The sequence below is a fragment of the Mastomys coucha genome, unplaced genomic scaffold (assembly GCF_008632895.1).
Source record: "Mastomys coucha isolate ucsf_1 unplaced genomic scaffold, UCSF_Mcou_1 pScaffold1, whole genome shotgun sequence".
NCBI lineage: Eukaryota > Metazoa > Chordata > Mammalia > Rodentia > Muridae > Mastomys > Mastomys coucha.
Window position 1 is genome coordinate 4502050 of NW_022196891.1, and position 23851 is coordinate 4525900.

At 36.7% G+C, this 23851-nt stretch overlaps 1 pseudogene; it reads right to left on the reverse strand.

Moving 5' to 3' along the window:
• Positions 1-8300: 8300 nt before the first annotated feature.
• LOC116069446 lies at positions 8301-9024 on the reverse strand (annotated as a pseudogene).
• Between the last annotated feature and the right edge of the window lie 14827 nt (positions 9025-23851).

A 23851-nucleotide genomic window follows, 5' to 3' on the forward strand; every position in this document is an offset into this window, starting at 1 on the left:
TGAGTGTATGTGTGTGTTCATGTTTTAATGGTTTGGCTGATTCATTTTGCTTGTTTGTTTTTAAAGAAAGAGAAAAATATAAAGGAGTTGTGTGGTTGTAGAACAGGGAGTATCTGGGAAGATCTAAGGAAAGGGAAAAACATAATAATAATAGATAACATAAAAATGAATAAAATAAAATAAAATAACAAGAATTAAGGATATGAAGTAAAAATGCCAGAAATGCCAGAAATCACAGACAAAATGCCAATTTATTTAAATATTGTTTTTTGAATTGCAAAAGCAATTTAATTCAAGCTGTACAAACTTTTCACTAAATATTCCTTAAGTATTAAGCATCCATGGAGAAATACTAAATTATACTCAAATAATAATGCAAGTTAATTCACAAGCTCATCCTCAAAATATAAAATTGCAAATTGGTAAGAATAAAAGATAGAGGACAAAATCTGTGAAGCTTACTCCAGATATGACTGCAAATAGAGAACAATCAAAACATTAATTAAATTAAATATTCAAGTCCTAACATTAAAACAACAGAAAAATTAATCAACCAACAAACAAAAAACTAAGAAGAAATGGCAATGCACACTGCAGTGGGAAAGACATTTGCAAAGTATCTATATGTGAGCTAAATACAAAATCAAAGTCACGAAAGAAAAGTCATTTTGAAAGTGGGCAAAAGTCCTGAACAGACTTTGTAATTGAGCAGACATACAGATGACAAATAAGCTCCTTAAAAAATACTGAAAATTACTTGAGATGCAGGGACTTCAGAGCAGAACCTCATGCGAAACCTTTGCAGCCGTATTGCAATGTCTGGAAGGGAAGTAGCATTAGCACTAAGTCTGATCAAAGACTCAGAGAATACCGAAGGCAGATAAAAAATGATAGGTCATTGTTGGGTGGAATATGCTCACCATTAAGTCCAATAAGAGATAGCAAGACAGGGTTTATAGTATACAATAATCAGTCATCTAGAATTCAGCAAGAGGCAGTGGCTGAGGCAATGGGGTCTCCCTTTCAGTAAGAAAGTATAAACACTCACACACAGACACACACAGACACATGCACACATACGCACCCTCACACACTCTCCAGACGAGTGCCTTAAGCCTGTGTATCTATTATTAATGTTAGCGTGAGAAATCGAGGTTCTGACCAACCTGTGTCTGGGCTGAAGCACACCTGACTGTCTGCTTGGATTCAGGCTTGAATAGAATCATGGTTTTAGTAGCTTTCATCATATAATAATGCTGGACTTGGGCAGTTGTATGAAGAATCCAGACGGTTATCAGCAGCAGCAATTAGTTTCTGCACTGCATTGCCCCAAAAGAAGGGAGAATTAATCTGCCAGCCTGTGTTTTTCCAAATGGCAGACCAAACACTAGGCTCCTGGAAAGACTACAGGGTTCAGTCAAACTGAACCAAGCTTCACAAAGGTGAGCCCTGGCCAGACATCTAAAAATGTCTGAGTTCTGTCCAGTGAACTGGGCCACCAGCTCATTTTTCTACTCTTCACAGCTGGTGTTGAGGTTGAATAGATACACAAGCCCAGAGGACTGCATCAAATTTTTGCTTAGCCAAATCATCAGTGAAGCAGGCCCAGTCTTTTAGGAGAATCTCTCTGAATGTGGCTCCTTAGAGGGTTCCACCACCCTTTTGTATAAAACAGGGAGATGGAGGATGAGATTTTGGTCAAACCTTTTTTTTTTTTATGTGCCACCTTCAAGGAATTTACAGAGATAGGGAACATAGCAAGAGCCCTCACATTCTTGTTGATATGATTTCTAGGTGACACATGTGTGGCTTTGGTTTTTTTCGAGTTTGCAAGTATGTGGGTCCAAGCTAACTCCAAATCAAATTCAGCCATCAAATTTCAGAGGAACCAAGCAGAAATTCAATAATCATAATCTTGAATATGATTTTGCAGTAATGTTTCTATAGCCCCAAGTGTGGTCTCTCCAAAAAGTCCTCAAGTAGTAGCATTATAGCATCTGTACAAAGCTCTGTAGACTCAGGGTTCAAAACCACTGTTAATTATAGTGGAAGAGCAAAAAGGCTATGCCAATATTTGTTATGTTTCTTCCATTCAGAATAACGATGTGTGGCCCAAACAAACAAAACAAAGTGTGGTTTCTTCAATGTTTCAGTATTTCTTCAATGGCTAAGGGTCTCCCATTTAAGCATGTATTCATTGTAATACTCAAGGTTTTATAGTGTGTGAACTTACTTACTTTGGTGGAGGGGAAAACAGCGGTCCTTCCTGGATTTCCACAGATGTTAAGTGTTTTGGATCTATTCACACTCTATCCTACCAGTCAAGAAGATGCTATGAATGTAGTGAAAGCTATGAAGATCAATTAGAAGTAACCAGTCACAGGCTGACTGACTGTAGATTGCAAATGAAAAGGGGAATGGATTTAGAGAATTCATTTGTGCACTGACTGCTTCTGGTGCTTTCCTTGAATTAGAGACTAATTTCTGTCACAGAAGACCTGCAGGAAGTATATAAGTATAAAATTGAATCAAATTACAGTAAGAATTGCATTACCTTTAATTAGCTCAAAAGATACCACTTGTTTCTTTAAGTACATAGGCAAATGTGATGACCCTTTCCTCCCTGGTCTGGAGAACACTGTAACCTTCCCTACATTCACCAGCACACTCCAAGACATACATTGGGTCTTTGATCCCTTTCAGGAAAACTGCAAGATAGGCCCATTTATTGTTCATCTTTATTTCCCGCAGGGAAACTGAGTTTAGGGTAATAGTTTTAATCAGCCCTAGTAGCACGGAATGTAAGTCTGCTCATGCCATTAAAGAGTTTGATTTCCTTTTTGTTTTGATAAGCAAAGAGATAGCCCATGACTCAACCACATTAACTCTTACTATTTGGAACTGGTTAACATTCTGCTTTAAAAAAATTAACTTGCAATTTCACTCACACTGGTGCTTGAATGCATCATGGTTTTCATTCTGCCTGACTGAGGCATGGGTCAAATAAGGTATTTTAATTTGAGGAGTCATATTATTCCAAACTATCTCTTCCTTGCCACTGAAATAATGTCACCTTGTCTCTTTCCTTAGGATGGTAAATTTATCCAGGGCATTAAGCCTGTCTGCAAGAATTTCTCTAGATGTCCTTGGTTAATCATCCCAGTCTGCAATGAGTCACCATTCTCATTATTGAGAACTCAGTTTTGAGCAGTAAGTGTTTCTGAATCATGACTATGACAGGAGATTTTCTGTTTCAGGGAAATCTTAGACAGGCCAACTCCCTTGCAGCATATTTTATTTTTATTTTTTCACAAAATGCTAGAATAGTTTATTGGCCTTAGTTTATGTTTCGCAAGATTGCAAAAAAGATACAGAAGCTGTGAAGCAAGCCAGCTGTTCCTATTCTTTTATAAATAATTTTATGTGATATGTTTCCTAATTTTACAAGTGAACCAGATAAAATCATGGTTATTCAATTTGGTTTCTGCCCATAGTTATGACTTAGTTGGTCTAATATAATGCATAACAAATAGGTTGAGACTTTTACTTGAAAAACTTCCAATATGAAACTATAATATAACCCAATGAGAATATAACCAGCTGTGGTCATTGCTAGGATCACGAGTTTCCTTTGGCTGATGAAGAATTATTTACTTGAGTTTAGTCATATAGTTCCCAGGAACTATGGAAGAGTGACAAGGCTCAAAGACTTGCTTGGGCTTATTAGAAAATGGGGGAATATCAGTCTTCCATACAGAATTGTCAGCAATAACAAAGGAAAAATTCATGCCACTAACAGATATGTTGTGTGAAATAACCTTTATATAACAATAAAGGTCAGATTTTGTTACACTTTACTTATTTATGTGTGCAAAATGTTGTCTCCCTTCCAAGTCCCCACTCAAAAAGTTCTTCTTCACAGCTTTCCTCTCCTTCACCTCTAAGAGGATACCCCTCCCAGGCATCTCCTCACCCTTTTGCATCAAGTCTCTGAAGGATTAGCCTCAACTTCTCACACTGAGGCGAGACAAGGCAGTCCTCTGTTATAAATGTGCCAGGGGTCTCAGACCAGTCTTTGTATGCTCTTTTGTTGGTGGACCAGTCTCTGGGAGCTCCCAATGGTCCACCTTAGTTGACAGTGTTGGTCTCCTATGGGGTTACCATCCCCTTCAGCTTCTTTAATCCTTCCCCTAACTCTTCCATAGAGATCCCCAACCTCTTTCCAATGCTTGGCTGTGAATATCTGCATCTGTTTCAGTCATCTGGTGGTAAAGCCTTTCAGAGAACAATCATGCTAGGCTTTTGTCTACAAGTACAACATAGTATCAGTAATAGTGTCAGAAATTGGTGCCTGCCCATAGGATGGATCCCAATTTGGGCTAGTCACTGGTTGGCTGTTCATTCAGTCTCTGCTCCATTTTTGTCCCTACATTATTTTAGACAGGAACAATTTTGGGTTGAAAATTTTGGAAGTGGGTTTGTGTCATCCCACCACTAGGGGTCGTATCTAAACACTGGAAATGACCTCTTCAGGTTTCATTTCTCTCTGTCATAAGGAAAAACAAAACAAAAAACCCAGGACAGCCAAAATAATTATGAATAATAAAAGAACTTCTTGATGAATTACCATCCCTTAATCTGCACTTCAGAGAAATAATAATATTTGCATATGATAATATCTGCAGACACAGACAGGTTGACAAATGGAATAGAATTGAAGACCCAAAAATGTACCCACACACCTACAGACACGTTATCTTTGACAAAGACGCCAAACCCATACTGCACAAAAAAGGAAGCATCTTCAACAAATTGTGCCGGTCTAACTGGATGTCTATATGTAGAAGATCCATATTTATCACTCTGCACAAAACTCAAGTCCAAGTGGATCAAAGACCTCAACATAAAACCAGATACACTAAATCTAATAGAAGAGAACGTGGGAAATAACCTTGAAAGTATTGGCATAGACGGACGTTTCCTGAGCAGAACACCAATGGCTCAGGCTTTACTATCAAGACTTGACAAATGGGACCTCTTGAAACAGAAAAGCTTCTGTAAGGCAAAGAACACCAACAGTAGGACAAATCGGCAACCTACCGTTTAAGAAAATCACTTCATTAACCCTGTATCGGATAGAGAGCTAACATCCAAACTGTGTAAAGAACTCAAGAAGTTAGATTCAAAAAAAAAAAAATCCTAATTAAAAAATGGGGTACAGAGCTAAACAGAGAATTCTCACCAGAAGTCAGATTTTTGTAATGATTGTACACGACCTCATGTTTACTTGCACAAAGCCATGTCTTCTTTTGAACCTTCACATTGTGAGAGAATTTTATACATACAGGCTTTGATAAAATCTATCACTTCATTTACTTTTGTTCAACTTTTATCACTACATTTTCACCCCAGATTTATCTGCTGTGCTGTTTAAAATCACCATGTCTTCTCTGTGCCATTGCTATGTGCACGCATGATCTTCTACAGCTCTGTATTTTTTGAGTTGCTGCATCTCTGAAGAATATTTTATAGATTCTTGTGCTTCTTATGAAGATCTGAAGTAACCATTGGCAAGGTTAGTTCTTCTGTAACTCATGTATCCTTTAGCCCTCATCTCATTAGACTACATTATCTGTAGCCATCAACTGAAAATAGCTCCCAAGCTGGTTGTGGGGTTTGGAAGTCACTCCTCCATACATGCTGATACTGGCTCAATTGACCTTATATAGGTTTTTGTGTCTCATCACAGCCTCTGTGAGCTCATGAATGCAAAGATGTTGCCATGCCTGGAAAATATTGATTTGCTGTAGTCATTCAGTACCCCAGTATCTTATGATATTTAAGAACTCTCATATAAGATGAACCTTGACCCTTGAGAAGAGGGGTGTAATATAGTAGATCCATTTAAGAAGAAACTCCATAACCTCTAAGTCTCTGATATTAAGCATAGGGTTCAGAAACACATCTAGCTGTGAGTACATATGTGGTTATCTGATATTGTAGTAACATATTCATCTCTAGTGCCTATAATCTAGAGTTCTCAGTACTTCTTTCATAATTCCATCTTTATCACTTGAAGCCTGAAAAGATTGATTTTATTTTATATTAATGTATACAATTAGTAAAGTCTTATTTCATGGAAGGTAACAGAAGTTCCAGAATCTAGGTCAGAAAATAAAAGATAGTTCATTGCATGAAAACATAATACAATACTTGTCCTCATAATTGAGCCTCAGTTGCTAGAAGCTAATGTGATCAAGAATAGAGCATTTCTTTCCTAACTCATACCACAGAACAACTAACCTAGCTGATGAGGATTTCAAACTTTTATAAATAGCATAGCTTGAGTTAATTTCAAAATCACATGAAGAAATGTTAAATATTTCATTTAAAAGTCAATGTCAAAGTTAAATAATTTTTCTGAAAGAGGTACAATAATGAGTAAAATGTATTATTTTCTCTTATATTTTAAAATTTAATTTAATCACACTTTGTTTTACTCTTTATGTTGTGGTAAAATTCACATATTTGTATTTCATAGATGTATTTTATGTACAATTTAATTGAGTAAACCACAGCAATACTTAATTTATGGATCATATATCTGCAGAATGGTATTTAGATGGTTTAAGAAATGATACCTGTCACTTTCAATGCCTCCAGCACTGAAGTAGAGAAAATTTAAATGTAAACTAGTAAATTTTAGTTCACATTACACACTATTATAGGTGTTATAAATACCAACTACAAATTTAAGGGTATAGAATATTTGCCAATTATTTATTTTTTTTCTGAAAATACAGTCCATGGATATTGTGGCGTATATATGAAGAAACATTATTCTAAAGGGATAATGAGATTTTCTCTGTGAAAATTGTTTGACTGCAGGTTGTTTGGAGGTATAGCTCAAAGTTTACACTTAGTTATTATGGATAAAGACCAGTGTACTATTTAAAATATAATAGCAAGGAGAAATATGTCAGAAAATATCACAATGGATGATTATTAAAAATCAGAGTTAACTCTTTCAGTTTGTGAGAGAACAGTATGTTTGGTTCTCTTGCCCTATTTCTTTTGTCATTAATTTTTGCTAAAGGTATTTTTAACATGAAGGAGAGCAGTCCTAGGGCTGTGGACAAATCTTTGTCCATATTGAAGTACAAAAATGCCAGATGCTTCCCATGCCGGGCAGGAGCCAATGTCAACAGGCTATGCTGACTGTGTTTGTTATCAAGTGTTCCACTGGCTGAATTATACCTGCTAAGCCAGCAATACCAAGATCCAACTTTTCAATGCAGCAGCCAAAGGAAAGGGCAGGTGGTAATTTAGTGCATCCTTTGGGAATAATTTGTTGCAGACAACTCTTCATGTTTCTTCCCACCTGTCCCTGCTTCAATCAGGAAGAACAATAGGTGTGTTCAGGTTGGTGCAGGACTGGAAGGCACATTTTCTTCTGTTTGTTATTTCTCTCTCTGATCTCTAAATATTGTACTGCATTCTTGATCTTAATTGCATAGAGCCTGTGCCAGTGTATAGGTGTGCTTTTGTGGTTTGTGTGCTTGCATGTATAGCTGTAATCAGATAGGTGAGAGCAGTGAGAAAATTTGCATTATCTGTATTTTGTTTTTAGTGATTAAAGGTCTGATATTTATCTTTAACTCATTCCATTTTCCCTTCTCTTGTGTTCTGGAATATTTTGATCTTTACTGACTTTGTTTTCTGGTTTTTTTTTTGTTTGTTTGTTTTTTTATGGTCACAATTTACCTAAGAGTGAGAGCTCAGATATTAATTATGATGCCGAGCACATGTTTCCAGCTACAGAACCAATGGAAAGGAATTTGGTGAGTCTGAAAAATGATCAAGAAGAACATTTCCTTAATTGCTTAAAACACTCCACACATATCATATATAATCTGCATCAACTAATATAATTTCTTCACACCTACCTCAGGTTTCTCTCACACTCAGCTTCCATCCTCTCACCCTCTTTATTTTCCCAAGTGATAATACTTTTCATTTGGGCAATACCTGCCTATTTCATGTGCACAGTAGACAAAGTATACTGCCATAGTCCAGAAAGAAAGCTTTAGGCTAAGGCAAGCCACTGAGATCTAATCAGGATCAGGCTCTAAACTGAATCTGAAACAGACACACACACACACACACACACTCCTCCCTGTACCCAAATGAACAATCCCAAGAGTTAGATACGATGTAGAGAAACAAAAATCATTAATAATGATGACCTTTAAATGTTAGAAGAACAAGGATAAAGGAGAGAAATGGGGCTGGCAAAATGATTAAAATTCATTGTGCACATATATGAGACTGTCAAATAAAAAAAAAAAAAACTGATGATCCACTACTAATTGCTGCAGTTCAAGCAGGGCCTGGTACTTCTTATTCATAATCAGCACAGGCTTGATGCGCTCAGCAATTGCCTGTAGCAGCACTGTTTCTGTCTGCATACACACATGCCTGACACACAGTCCACCACCGCCAGAGCTCCACGCAAGAGAGTTGTCACCTCTGAAGAGAAGTCCACGTGACCTGGAGAGTCAATGAGGTTGATGAGGAAGTCCGAGCCATCCTTGCTATGCTTAATGGAGTACGGGTCGTTCTCAGAGAGCTCATAGAAGATGGCTGTGGACTTGATTTTGATGTAGCACTCCTGCTCTTCCTTGCAAGTGTTGTGAAGCACGTCTCCCTTGCTCGAGCAGAGGCAATGGTGCCCGTCTTGCACACAAGGGAGTCGGTCAGTGTGGACTTTGCATGGTCCACACGAGCGATGACTGAAATGTTCTGGATGTTGGCTTTCTTGTCCATGATAGCACGGATCTGATCTACTGTGCAGTTCACCGTGGTGGCAGATGGCGACAAATTCTGGGTCAGAGTTGAACAGGGAGGTGTGCTGACAATGGCTGAGGCAGAACTGTAGAAAAATGATTTTAAATGATAACAATGAATAATAATGTGAAACAGATTTCTAATATGATTTTGATTTGTATATCGACATTTGACCATTACACTTGGCTCTTAGGGAGACCTACAACAAGGAAGCCATCGGCAAGAAAGCAAATATTTTGAATTGCTACCTAACACTTGGTTTTGAACTAAAATTGTGGCAGCCCATCCTCCATGAGGAAACAGTGTAGAGGTGATTCTGAAGGACTATCAGAACTGAAGGACAGGAAAGAATACGGAGGGTGCTGTGTCCTTGGTATGACATTGGCTTTAACAATACTCAGGTGTAGCAAGTGTGGTTGTGTGTATAGGGTCTGTGGCAGAAAGCTGATAGGCATTTAAGAGACGGTTTGGGAGAGAAATACAGTTGTTGGGTACATGAGAGAGATTAGAGACAGGAATGGGCATGAGTGCGATCACAGTATATTGAAGTCAAGTACAATACCGGGAAGACTAAAGTCATTTTTAAAAGCCCTGCTTGTTGCATGCCTTGGAGGGAATCATGCCATTTGTTTGTCATATGTCACTACAGGAAGATAGGAGAGGGAAGGGGTGAAATCTAAAACATAAGATATCTTTTCTTTGTATTTGTAACCCCAAAATTTTAGTGGTGTCCTAGATAAATTTTCAGCGTAAACCACCTGCATTCATAAGAGTTCAATTCTAAGGTATTTTTATGTTACCACCTGTTGAACTTAGGTTCAACTATGTGAAGCTTCAAGCTGGAGTGCTTCTAGTGTACTAGATTCCACATAAACATTTTCTTTTTGGTTTGTCTAGAAGCCCTGTGTTTACTGTAACTACCAAGGGGCTATCTTATTGTCAGTGTTGTCTGCAACCAGGATATATTATTCCAGGATATACTAATAAAAAATGACCTTTGTGATTATAAGTTTCAAAATGGAGGAAGGTTTTTGATTTAGAGGTCTCAGGTGCTAATCTTTAAGGGAACGAATTAATCTAAAACATATAAAAGATAAAGTTTGGCATTGTATCTAACTGGAATAGTTAGAGTGAATTTTTTCTCTTAATGTACGCGTGGCAGCTGTCTTCTCTAGATGTGACTTACTGGAGGAGTAAACATGCTTTGATTTGAGTCAGTCTTGCAAATGGAAACTGCACCAGCCTTTATGGTTACATGCTGGGTTGGATACTTTCCTGTTGCTGGGATAAAATATCACAACCAAAGACTCTTAGCGAAGATAGTTTGAGATAAACTATCCCAATGCCAGAGGGATAATAGTCCATCACAGTGGAGAAAATGGTCAGCAAGCTTCAGTCTTAGCAGTAGGTATTGAAAGAGGAGAGTGTTCATACTCAACAATGAGCATGCGACATAGAGATCAAACAAGAAATGGCTCATGGCTTGGAATTTCAAAGCCTGCCCCTAAGAAAGCGGTGAACTACAAAACATAAGGAATCATTCCTTTATATTTGTAGCCCAAGAGTTTTACTGGGCTACTAGATCTATTTTCAGTGTCAGCTGCCAACATTCAAATGACTTAAATTCTGCAAGGCCTTACCTGCCTTCTTGAGCTCACTAAGCAGTACCATTCACTGAGGACTATGATTCAAATGCCTCAGACAATGGGTGGGAGTCTTCATCTTTCAAACTTCAGGATATATTTCTTCTTGAAATTTTAATGTTCATTTTTGTTAGAACTAGGGCAATAGAAAATTTGATCTCACTAAGAAATATTCTGTTTTCATTTTGAATTTTAACTTTGTTTTTATTGAGCATAATAATTAAAATGCTTTTTTTTCTTTTTGGTTTTTTGAGACAGAGTTTCTCTGAATAACCCTGGCTGTCCTGGAACTCACTCTGTAGACCAGGCTGGCCTCAAACTCAGAAATCCACCTGCCTCTGCCTCCCAAGTGCTGGGATTAAAGGCGTGCGCCACCACTGCCCTGTAAAATGCTTTCTTTTTTCTCTTATTTCTTTTAATTTTTTATTTTTACTTATTCACATGACATCCCACTCACTGCCTACTTCCCAGTCAGCCTCTCCCTAACCCTCCTATCATCCCCTTCCCTGCATCCTCTGAGCAGGTGGGGTTCTGGCTGGGTACCTCCTCCCAACTGTGGCAGTTCACTTTTCATTGAGGCTAGGTGCTTCCTCTCCCACTGAGGCCAGATAAGGCAATCTACCTAGAAGACCATGTCCCATGGACATGCAACAGCTTTTGTGATAGCCCATGATCCACTTGTTCAAGTCCCACATGAAGACTAAGCTGCATACTTGCTACATACGTGCAGGGAGGCCTTGGCCCAGCCTGTGCATGTTCAGACTCTGAGTGTTCCAAGGGTGCAGGTTAGCTGACTCCATTTGTATTCCTGCGGAGTTCCTATCCTCTTGGAGTCTTTCCTCCTATTCTTCCATAAGAGTCCATCCACTGTTTGACTGTGGGTGCTTGTATCTGTCTGAATCAGCTGCTGGATGGAGCCTCTCAGAGGACAACATGCTACTGCCTGCAAGCATAGCACTAACATTAATAGTGTCGGGGATTGGTATTTGCCCATGGCATGGGTCTCAAATTTGGGCCACTTAAAACCCACAGACCGAGGTACACTTGAGTTTTGATAAAGAAGCCCAAACCATACAATGGAAAAAGAAAGCATCTTCAGCAAATGGTGCTGGTCTAACTGGATGTCTACATGTGTAAGAATGAATAGAGCAATATTTATCACCCTGCACAAAATGCAAGTGAATGAAGTACCTCAACATAGAACCAAAACTGTAATAACCTAATCTCATAGAGGAAGTATTATTTAATGATTAGTATCAGGAAGCATGGAATAGTATTATCACTGGCAGAAGCAATACAAACCTGGCCAATTCGTTATTATTAGATGGATTATAGAAGGAAACATATTTATGAGAATGTACTTATTTTTGCATTTGATTACAAAATTTCTAGGTCAAGTACAGATACATTTGTAAATACTAAATAGCTTCCAACTCGATGACCTAGAAGATTATCTTCTACCAATATGATCTGTGAACTAATTTGAAATATTTAACTGTTTTCTCTCTCTATAAAAACTAAAGGTACCATGCAAAAGTATAATTTTCTATGAATTAAGAAACATTGCCTAAGTGATAATAGAGGCCAAAAGGCCAATATTTCCTGTAATCAATTTTGGGATCTGGAAGATAACAAAAAGCAAGATGATCTTCAGCTTTCTCTTACCCAAAAAAAGTAAAAGCTAAATGTTTAACTAGCTTTAAAATGCACAAAGTATAAGCCAATTTTCATTAATCATCATTTTATTTATTTATTTATTGGTTCTAGGTAAAGTTTATGAATAGTGAGTTATGAAATAAGGAATCTTTAACCTTGTGCCTTGTCAGACATAATTAAAGTCTATCTTAAACCATTTATTGGGGCTAGAGCTATGGCTCAAAGTTTGAGTATATACTGCTCTTTAGAGGACCTAAGTTGAATTCTCAGCATTAACACTAGGCAGCTTCCATCCATCTGTACATCTGTTTCTAATGTATTGGCTGAGATCATCTGGCTTTGGTGGTCACTTGTATTCTTGTGCACATACTGCTATACAAACAGAAACTGACATAATTGAAGATGATGAAAACAAATCCATTAAATAGTTGTTTGGTATGTTTTCTCCACATAACATTTGTAAATCTATCATCAATACAAACATCATGTGGACAAAAGCCAAACATAATCAAGTAGACCTAGGAGACATGTACACAAACCTATTCAAACACTAAAGAATGAACAGGCCTCTCAGCAGACCACAGAAATTTCTACAGAATCAGCCACAGATTAGGACACAAAGCAAGACTCAACAAGCAGAGATAAATTTAAGTGACATCCGTATCCTTTATAACCACGACGGAATAAAAAATAAATATTAGTAGTCATAGAAATTAAAGAAAGAACACACACGCATGCAGACTAAGCACCAAATATTACATGATAATTATGTCAAGAAATAAAGAAGGAAAATTTGAATTTATGAAGACCATATCTTTTTTCAAGTATAATAAGTATTCAAATACACAACATACAGGTAAACTAATATCTTTAATACAAAGTTGGACTTTTATAGATTGTTATGTCTTGGTAGACATAAGTATTATCCAGTCATCATTAGCTTCTCCCTGTCCCTCTTTACGTGGTTAAGAGAAATAACAATGTAAACATGCTCAGGGAATGAAGTCAGATGCTCTGGCTTGGTACATTCAATCAGTGGTCTGCTTGTCTACTTATGTCTTTGTGAAGACCCTCTAGAAGAACTCCTTCTGAAGAACACTAGGTATACACCCCTTTACAAATATGATAATTCAGAATATGCTGAAATTAAGAACAATTACATCCTATCCCCCTTTCCCTTCCACTAATCACTTCAATGAAGCCCGTGCTCTTTCTAAAGTTCATAACCTCTTTTGTTTTATCAAAAAGTGTGTATCTCTCTCTCTCTCTAAATACAATTTGCTAAATTCTACAGTGATAACCCCATGAGTCTCTATTTGAGACTGATTACTTGCTTGCTATTGGATAAACAGTGTGACAGTTTCCAAGGGAGAATTATTTCTCCTGCATTCAACATTTGTTAGTTGAGTTTCCTTCTTAATCTAAGGTTAGGACCACATAGGATTCGTTAATGATACATTTTAAGGATTTTTATGCTTTTAATTTTGTTTTATTTCACTGTTGCATAAAATATTTCACAAGTATTCCCTTTCTACTTCATAAATTATGACACTCTTATACCTCTGGTTATAGAGGAAATATAAATATTTTGTAGAAGGAAATATAAAGCACATAAATTTCATACTCCTATAATTAGGAAATATGACAAAATCTTTAAAAAATATTTTTTTAACTCAACTGGAAATGTAACCTTGATATACAGGATTTCGAATTTGGAGAGTTAATTTATAATCATTCATTGAATGGAGAAAGGTTAAAGTACTGCCATAAATAGCATTTGTTTTTGTTGAAAGTTGGAAGGTGTTCTTATTAAAATACTTTACAGTGATTTGTGTAGGATTTTATTGAATATAAGTTCAATACTGCCTGTTTTTTCTTTAGGGTTTGCTTAAAGCTTCAGAGTCAGTCATTTATTGTCACGATCAGGTGTGTCGTAGGTTGCAGGCAGATATAGTATTGGAGAAGTAGCTAAGACCTACATCCTAATTCATAGGCAGTAGTTAGAGACACAGAGACTGGTATGGGCACTTGAAGCCTTAGTAATCACCCACGCTGACGAACTCACTCAAACAAGGTCATACCTCCTAATCCTATCCAAAGAGTTCACTAACTGGGCACTAAGCATTCAAATATATGAGTCTATGGGGTCCATTCTCATTCAATGGACCCTACCACCTAGGCATTTATAGGGATTCAGGAGACATTTCCTTAAAGTATTGGGAGGAGTAGAGAGAAAGTTGGAGTAGTGGGTATGGACAGATACATTTATTAAACACCTTGCAATTGTATGCAGATACTAAATATAATATTTTATCTTTTTTAAATTCAAAATGTTAGTACTATTCAGGCCATTTTGTCATACTATGTGATCATCCTTTAATTATAGGTCTTGGGCTTCAGGTGATCCTGTACTTGTGTTTTCTATCATTTTATGTTTTTTCCTATACCTCTCTCTCAGACGAATTATGCTCTTTCTGAAAAAGTTTGCAAATTATTTTCAAGTAGAAAGTTTCTTGGTTTTTTTTTTTATGTTATTGCTTAGAGTGAAGAAAATGATAAGCGTTGTTTTCTGTACCTAATGGTCCCATAGGTATGAACTACAAAGAGTTTAGTTAGACATTTACTGAAATCTTCTAGGTGGAAGGCATAGATGTTTGAGACCATTGGTGGAGTTGGGGTCATTTAAGGCAGGGTGGGCTCTAGGTTATAGAACCCTGATCTACAGGATCTAGTCTGCTCAACCAGGGTCGAACAGTGATGTTGGTTGGAGTTGTTCGCTTTTGCCCAGGCCTTGATACAACTGTCCAAAGAGGCTGCTCCAAATCTCCTCCATCAGCCTTTGTCTGTACTGTGGTCTAGAATTAGTTTAATCTTAATGTCCATTCTTCCAACATGTAGGGAAATGATATGAAATGGATGTTTATGGTATTATGTGGGCAGGTGTTCAAGTTAGATTTCAGTGGAACTAAAATTGCGTCCTGAGGATCTGGTATGATATTGAAGCTAACATCCTTCTCTATGAAAGTTTCTAATGCTGTGAATAGAAACCATGACCATGGCAATTTTAATAAGAGAAGGCATTTAATTTTGGCTTTCTGACAGGTACAGAGTTTAAGTCTATTGTTACTATGATGGGAAACATGGTATCATACATGCAGAAATAGTGTTGAAATTGTTGATGAGATTTCTACATCTAGATAAGCAGTCAGTAGGAGGAGTGAGTGTCACTGGTCCTAACTTCAGCATTTGAAAGCTCAAAGCCCATCACTAGTGACACACTTCCTCCAACAAGGCCACCTCCCAATAGTGCCACTCCCTATGAGCCTATTGGACCATTTTTATTCAAGTCACCACAAGCCCTATTGCTTCTATTGCTGGTGTTAATTTTTAAGTCTTAAAGTAGTACTCCTGGTCTGATTTGTGTATATATTAGTTTCAAACTTGAAACATCAAATCCCTTTTAGTTATGTGGGAACTAATAAAGACATTAACCAAAATTGGTATCAGGTAGCATTTGCTAAAGCAATTGTCCCTGAGGCCAATTTTATCAGTTCCTTGGTGGTTGGCTTCCTTTCTTCTGCCTCTTCCCTTCTGTTTCTCTACCTCATCTTTGGGCAGATGCAGTTTTTCCTGTTGTAGAAATACTACAAAGAAATCACTATAAAATACTCTGATTGTACCAGGGATGATGATCTTTCTAATGATGATTCATTCCACACAATCCCAATACCACTAAAGATTCTTACACACAGTCTGCTTTATCATTTGCTTTCTGGAGTTTATTAATTTTTCAGTTAGAAAGCAGTAACACATGTTTCAAATGTCAAATACTGTTTACAATGGTATTTCTGTTTTGACCGAAAAACTTGTCAAAATAAGTCCCTTGGAAATACCTTTTAGAATATTGTTTGTTGTTAATTAAAATGGGAGTAAAGGCCCTGGACACAACAAATTTAGACAGTATAAAAATATTACAAAGACAATCATGGAATGATAGATTGCAAACTGACAAACATAGACATAAGAATTTAAATTCAGTAACATTGTTTTGGGGTCATTTATGTCTTCAGAACTAAGTTTGCTATATGGCAACTGGGATTCACATGAAAAGATAAAGTGTTTCTTTGTGTCCATCAACTATGGACAAGAGATACTTTGTAATAACTCCCAGATGAAATTTCTTAAAAAAAATTGTATTGAGGAGTGAAATGTGGAAATAGCAGGAGAAATATTTAAAGGCCTTAAAACACTAGAGAGATAATAATGTATTTTATATCTTAGTTTGAAATGCCAATTGCAAATTTTCTGTTTTGGAGCTTATTCTTATTTTTTGCTTTAGAGCAATTATCTAGGGAGTTTCTTTTTGTCTTAAAATACAAGATGCAGAAATGCATAGTGTCTATTGAAATGTAAAAGAAGCAACAAAGATATTTGCATAATGTAGGGATATGATTAGTTTACTTCCTTAGAAGTTCACAGATTAGCTCTGCACTCTTGGGTGTTGGGTGAACATCTTGAAAGAGTAAGAATGATTTACAATGTACTAAGGCAAACTGAAACAAATATGAACAATGACATCATAGAAATCTTAAAAAGTACCGCACACTAACTATATTCTGGAACTTTAGCATTACAATTAGTTGGACAGATTGATAATTCCTATATTCTAAATGGAGTAAAATGCAGTACAAAATCATGTGATATAAATATGCACATGGAAAAACAAGTGAATTTTAATTACCATACAATTAAACACATGTGAAATTCTAAAGAATGAGTCAGTTCAGGCCCATTGCAAACCTTCCTTATGAGAAGGCTAAGTTAATTGCATGACAGATTTCAAATTGGCAGTTATAGATACTAGACCTAAGATCTGGCAAGTCCAGGCAAGCCCAAGCAAGTCAATTATTAATAGAAAATAAAAAAAAAATAAAAGAACTTGGCACCAGTCTTCACCCAGTCACCCGGCCTGAAGCAAGGACAATGGGTAAGCAAATCTCCAGACCTTTCCAGTAGGGGTTTTCAGCCCCTCATGCCCGGGTAATGGGATGCCTCTAGAGATGGAGTAAGAGAGAGCTCATCCGTCCTGGAATTCCAGTGTGCTTTAAACAAAGCCCGTGAGCTCACTTGCTTGTCTCTCAATCTTGGTAATGGGAGGGCCCAGCATGCTTGACTTCTGAAGAATAAATCACTCTTTGTATTTACATACTACTTGAATCCAGAGTATCATTCTCTGGTGAATCATGGACCCTTACACTTATTAATACAGAAGGTACTAATTTGCATAACTAAATTGCATTTATTATTCTTGGGTTCATGCCAATATTCACAGAGACCTTTTGATGCTACCTTGACTTATCAATATTGCTTTTTAGTTAAAATTAAGTCAATTGAAAGGTATTATAATCTTCTTGGAAATTTTGAAACACTAACAAGAGTATTTTCCTATGATGATGCAGCCAGCCCCCAATAATTGATATATTTAGTCTGCTTTGGCACAATTACCGGACAATTACCCCTAAACTATTTTTTCTGTGCTAGACTGAGTATTTCCCAGCTGTGCTCCCCAAGTTACTTGAGATTGGGTTACTTCTGTTCTGTCAGTCTGTCCGCAGGGCCACTTTTCTTAGCCACATGTTTCTGGTCCATCCCATCCTGCTCTCTCTATATTCTCTCTCCTTCTCTCCTCTTCTGGTCCTTAGTTACATAGCATATTTTGGCTTATGTAAGAATATGTTTATAGGGACTGCAACTAAAGCTAGGGGTCTAGTATTTAGCATTTGTGTATATAGAAGAATGAGAACAACTCCCAACTTATTTATCTGGTCACCAGCCAGATACTAAATTTCTACAAGTTTCTCTTTTCACCTGTTCTTTATGTGGTATGAGATAATGCTCCATGTTGTTTTGATTCTCTCCCTTGTAGGCATTTTATTCTGTATTCAATAGTACGTTCCTAAAATTACAATCATGTTATGTGCATGTACAATTTTTAAATATTTTTAATTGTCCAGATATTATGTATTAGCTTTTACTGTTTCTTCTTATCACTCAATCATTTTACCATACTTTTATACCCTACTTTCTTTAGTACTAACCTATCAAATACTTTTGCTTTCAAGAAGCTCTTATTTCAAATTACTAATTTAGTTAATTAAAAAATCATAATTACCAAAGGGAGAAATATAGTTTCACATTTATTAACAAAATTCAACTGTTTAAAATGATGAAAAAGTTGACAATGCTTTTAAATTTTTGCAGAATACACTGCATGTTCATGGCATACAGAAATTGAATATTGTTTCTTAAAATTAACAAATATTAATAATGTGTTAAAGGACATGTTGCTAACAGAATACACAAATTACTAGAAATTAAGAAAATTGGAAGAGAAGTGAAGACAGAGTACCTTTAGATATTAATATTTTATATTCTATCCTCATACTATAACTTCTATTGTCCTTGCCTTTAGCTTTGTGACAGCTCAGCTGTCAGTCATTTTCACCAATTTCTTCACAATTCTCCTTTATTGTATGCAAGGGCCTTCAGGGATTTTACTCAGGTAATCAGTTTTGTGTATTTATACCTTTTTAGAATTACCTAGTGTGTCTTCAATGCTCAATCTAATTAGCAGTTTATAATCCTGAGTCTAGTGGCTTTTTCTTCTGAACAGTTACTTCTGGGGGGAGTTATTGTTTTCATAGAAGAGGGCTGAGCGCCACAACACTGTCCTTTCTATTCAGTAGACACTACCACCCCCTCAGTAGACACTACCACCCCTCTCATTTGAATAGCAAAATATCTCTAGATATTGTAAAAATCCATTACCTACCCAATTTCCTACTGCTATAATAAAACATTAAGATGAAAAGCAATTTGGGAAGGAAAGGGTTGTTTTAATTTACACTTCTCAGGTGACAGTCCACAAGTGAGAAAAATCAAGAGAGGAACCTACAGGCAGCAACTGAAGCCATAGGGATAGTGGAAGGTGGCTCACTGGCTTAGTCTTCATGAATTACTCAGTTAGTCGTCTTATATCATCCAGGACAATGGGCACAGGAGCAATGTTACTTCCAGGGGGCTGATGCCTCCCACATCAATCTTTAATTAGGAAGACTTACCTACATGTCATCTGACCAAGTTATTTTCTCAATTGAGTTTCCTTTTCACAGATGTTTCAAGTTGAGAAATAAAACAAAACAAAACACTGACACCTTGTCAATTAACATACAAATATATCCAGGTACAATTTTTCATTCTTCAATTATCTCCAGAATGGCATATTTATTTTGATATCACAATATAAAGATTCCATCTTTTAAAAGTAATACTGCCTTTAATAACTCAAACACTGTCAAAAGTCAGTGGCTTTAAATTATCCAAATCCAAAGATTCTAATATTTCTAAAATAATTAAAGACACTTAAAAGTTTAAAATTTTTTCTAAAATATCCACTGTCTCTACTGTATGCACCTTTAAAAAAAGTTAAATACTTTTTCTTTTAATATGAGAGGGAAGATTCAGGGCATAGTCACAATCAAATCAAAGCAAGAGCAAATGTAACTATAAAAAGTTCAGTGCTTGACTTCAGAGACTCCCCTCATGATCTTCTGGGCCCCACTACACATCTAATTCTTCCTCAAAGATAATTCCAAATGTTATCAATTGATGAGGCTATATATCCAACTACAGACACCAAAGTCAGATTCTACATAATCTTTGCCATAAGTAGAATGTAGAAAATGATTTCTCAAAGGTTGAGAATTGGTTACAATTAGTACTTAGTAGAGACAAGGAATATGTGAAGTGGAGTAGATACTCATCAACGAATACAATTTTTTTCATAAATAGGAAAGTGGTCTGATGTACTATGGAAAAGTACATTGAATTCAACTGAGTATTGTCAAGTATTTTTTACATATAAGAAAGTATTCATATGTACAACAGAAAAGACTTAAAAATATTTACATGAAATAAATTTTTAATTAGATGACTATACTAAATAGCCTGATCTGATTGTTACTTAATGCACACAGGAATAAAAATATCACATAAGACATCATAAGTATATGCAAATATTTTGTATCAATAAAATAAAAATTATCTATTTGGATGTATGGTATACATATGTGTTTGAAAAAATGCATGTAATATGTGTATATTTATAAATAAAATAATAGAAGTATAAACTATATTCATGAAGCAGAAAATACTACAATAAAAAATTCAGCATCCTTGGAAGGATAAATTGTCATGGTAGAGGTGATTACAATGACTGTGAAAATATTGTGTATGTTGATTCAATGGTGAATCCACAATCTTGTCAAATGCCACAGGAAAAACTTAAGCCAGATTTTTGACTGTTTAAAGTGGATTTATGACTAAGGATGTTGAACATGCCTTTAAGTGCTGCTAAGCAATTTGAGATTCTTCAGGTGAGCATTCTTTGTTTAGCCCTGTACCTCATTTTTAATAGTGTTATTTGTTTCTCTGGAGTCTAACTTCTTGATTTCTTCATATATTTTTGATATTAGCCCTCTTTTGATGTAGGATTGGGAAAGATCTTTTCCCAGTCTGTTGGTTGTTGTTTTTCTTATTGACAGTGTCCTTTGCCTTACAGAAGCCTTTCAACTTTATGAGGTCCCATTTGTCGATTGTGATCTTAGAGCATGAACCACTGGGGTTTGGTTCAGAAATTTTCAGCTTTAACTATGTGTTCAAGGCTATTTCCCAGATTCTCTTCTATTAGATTCTGTGTATCTGGTTTTATGTAGGTCCTTGATCCATGTAGACTTGACTTTGTACAACTAGATAAAAACAGATCGATTTGCATTCTTTTACATGCTGCCAGTTGACCGAGTACCATTTGTTGATAATGTTGTCTCTTTTCCCAGTGGATGTTTTTGACTTCTTTGTCAAAGATCAAGTGACAACAGCTGTGTGGGTTTACTGTGGGTCTTCAATTCTTTTCCATTGATCTACCTGCCTGTCTCTGTACCAATACTATGAATTTTTTATCATTATTGCTCTATAGTACAGCTTGAGGTCAGGGATAGTGATTTCCCTGACAGTTCTTTTATTGTCAAGAGTAGATATCTCTCTCCTGAGTTTTTTGTTATTCCAGGTGAATTTGAGAATGGCTCTTTATATCTCTGTGAGGCATGCTTTCTGGAAGATGGTCATCTTTACTATATTAATCCTACAGATACATGAGCATGGAAGAGTATTTAGGGACATATAATTCAAAATGACCCTGAGATTCCACTTTATACCAATCAGAATATCTAAGATCAAAACCCCAGGTGACAGCAGATGCTGGAGAGGATATGGAGAAAGAGGAACACTATTTCATTGCTGGTGGGACAGCAAGCTGGTAAAATCACTCTGAAAATCAATCTGGAGGTTCTGCAGAAAATTGGAAACAGTTCTATGTAAAGACACAGCTGTACAATTACTGGGCATATACCCAAAGATGCTCTAACACATAACAATGACACATGTCCCAATATGCTTATAGCAGCCTTATTTATAATAACCAGAAACTTGTAAAAACCCAGCTGTCCTTCAACAGAAGAAAGAATACAGAAAATATTGTGCATTTACACAATGGAGTACTCCTCGGATATTAAAAACAATGACATCATGAAATTTGAAGGCAAATGCATGAAACTAGAAAATATCTCGTGTGAAGTAATCCAGACACAAAAGAACACACGTGGTATGTACTCACTGATAATTAGATATTAGCCCAAAAGCTCCGAATACCCACTATACAACACATATATGGTTTCATATGTAGCTTAAAAAGAAGGAAGACCAAATTGTGCTTCAAGCCTACATAGGAGGAGGAACAAAATAGTCACAGGATGGAGAGAATTGGGAGGGAGAGAGGAGGGGGAGGGAAAAGCCGGGATAGGATCAGTTATTCTAAGGGACAGGAAAGAAGTACAGTGGGTCAGGAAATCGAATAGAAATATGTAGTAGTGGGGGATGGGGAACTGGGATTAGCCACTAAAATGTCCCAGATGCCAGGGGAGCTAGAGTCTCCCAGTACCAAAGGGGATGACTTTAACAGAAATAAGCAACAAAGGGAGTATATAACTTGCAGAGACCACCTCCAGTTGATAGGCATGGTCCCTAGTTGAGGGCTGAGGACACCCAGCCATCTCAAAACTGTTAACCCAGAAAAGTTCCTGTCCAAAGAAAAGACAGAGACAAAAAAATGGAACAGAGACTGAAGGAAAGGCCATCCAGAAACTGCTCCACCTAAGGATCCATCCCATCTGCAGACACCTAACCCCATCATTATTGCTGATTGCCAGGAAGCACTTGCTGAGAGGAGCCTGGTAAGGGTATTCCCTGAGAGGCTCTACCAGCACCTGACTAATACAGATGTAGATACTCATAGCCAACCATCACACTGAGCACAGGGACCACAAAGAAAGCACTAGGGGAAGGATTGAAGGAGCTGAAGGGTACTGTAACCCCATAGGAAGAACATTCTCAACTAACTGAACCACCAAGAGCTTACAGAGACTAAGCAACCAAAGAGTATAAATGAAGGGATCCATGCCTCCAGATACATATGTAGCAGAGGATGGCCTTATCTGATATCAATAGGAGGGAAGGGTCTTGGTCCTGTAGAGGTTTGATGCCCCATGGAAGAAGGATGCTAGAGTGGTGATGTGGGAGTGGGTGAGTGGGTGGATGAGCACCTACATAGTCACAAATGGGAGGGAGGAGAAGAGGTGATAGGATGGGGGATTTGTGGAGGAGTAACCTGGAGGAGGGATATTATTTGAAATGTAAACAAATAAAATGATTAATAATAAAAATATATATAGGAAAAAATAAAGTCGATTTATATTATCTTCTTCCATTGCTGTGATCAACTGCTTTATCTCATTGAATCCTACTCCAGAATCACAACATGATCGTATTTAAATTATTTTTAAGTGGGACTGGAAAGGTCATTCTTCTGTTAAGAGCACAGAATACCCTTCCAGAAGACCCAGGTGAAGTTCCCAGTACCCACTGGCAGCCAAGAGTCAGGTATAATTTCATTTTCAGGGGATTTAAAGCCCTCTTTTTTTTTCCTGGTTTCCATGTGTAAAGTATGCATTTGGGACTTCCAAATACATTCAGAGAAACAAGAATACATGTTAATTAAATACATATTTTTAAAATTCTTTAGTAAATCTATAAAGATACTAGCTTCAAATCCCATGAAGACAATAAATATGAATATTGTAAAGAAAATGAATTATGATTTCCTATTTGAAGAGTTCATACCTATGCTATCCTCTGTGTGTCTTTCTTTTTGCACCTCTTTCCTTCTCTTTCCTAACCTACTTAAAATCTATGTTAAAAATTAATCCTACAAACTACATCACAAACCTCCCATGCAGAATGTGTCCAATTTTTCAGTAGTTACCCAGCTATCATTGGAGAAAAAAGCTACTCTTTATTTGTGCGTGGGTTTTTTTCCATAGGAGGGAATAAAATTCTGACCCAGTCAGGTCCAGTCAATAGGCAATTGCTAGGGAATTAAAAGGACTGATAGTTGCATCTTCCAATGTTGTATAGTTAAATTGACATATTGCCAAACTACCTCCAAATTATTTATGTTGATATTATATATAAATGCTACTATCATCCATAAACAGAGAGGTGGCCTTTCATGAGAAAAGCTTTGAGCCCAGGAT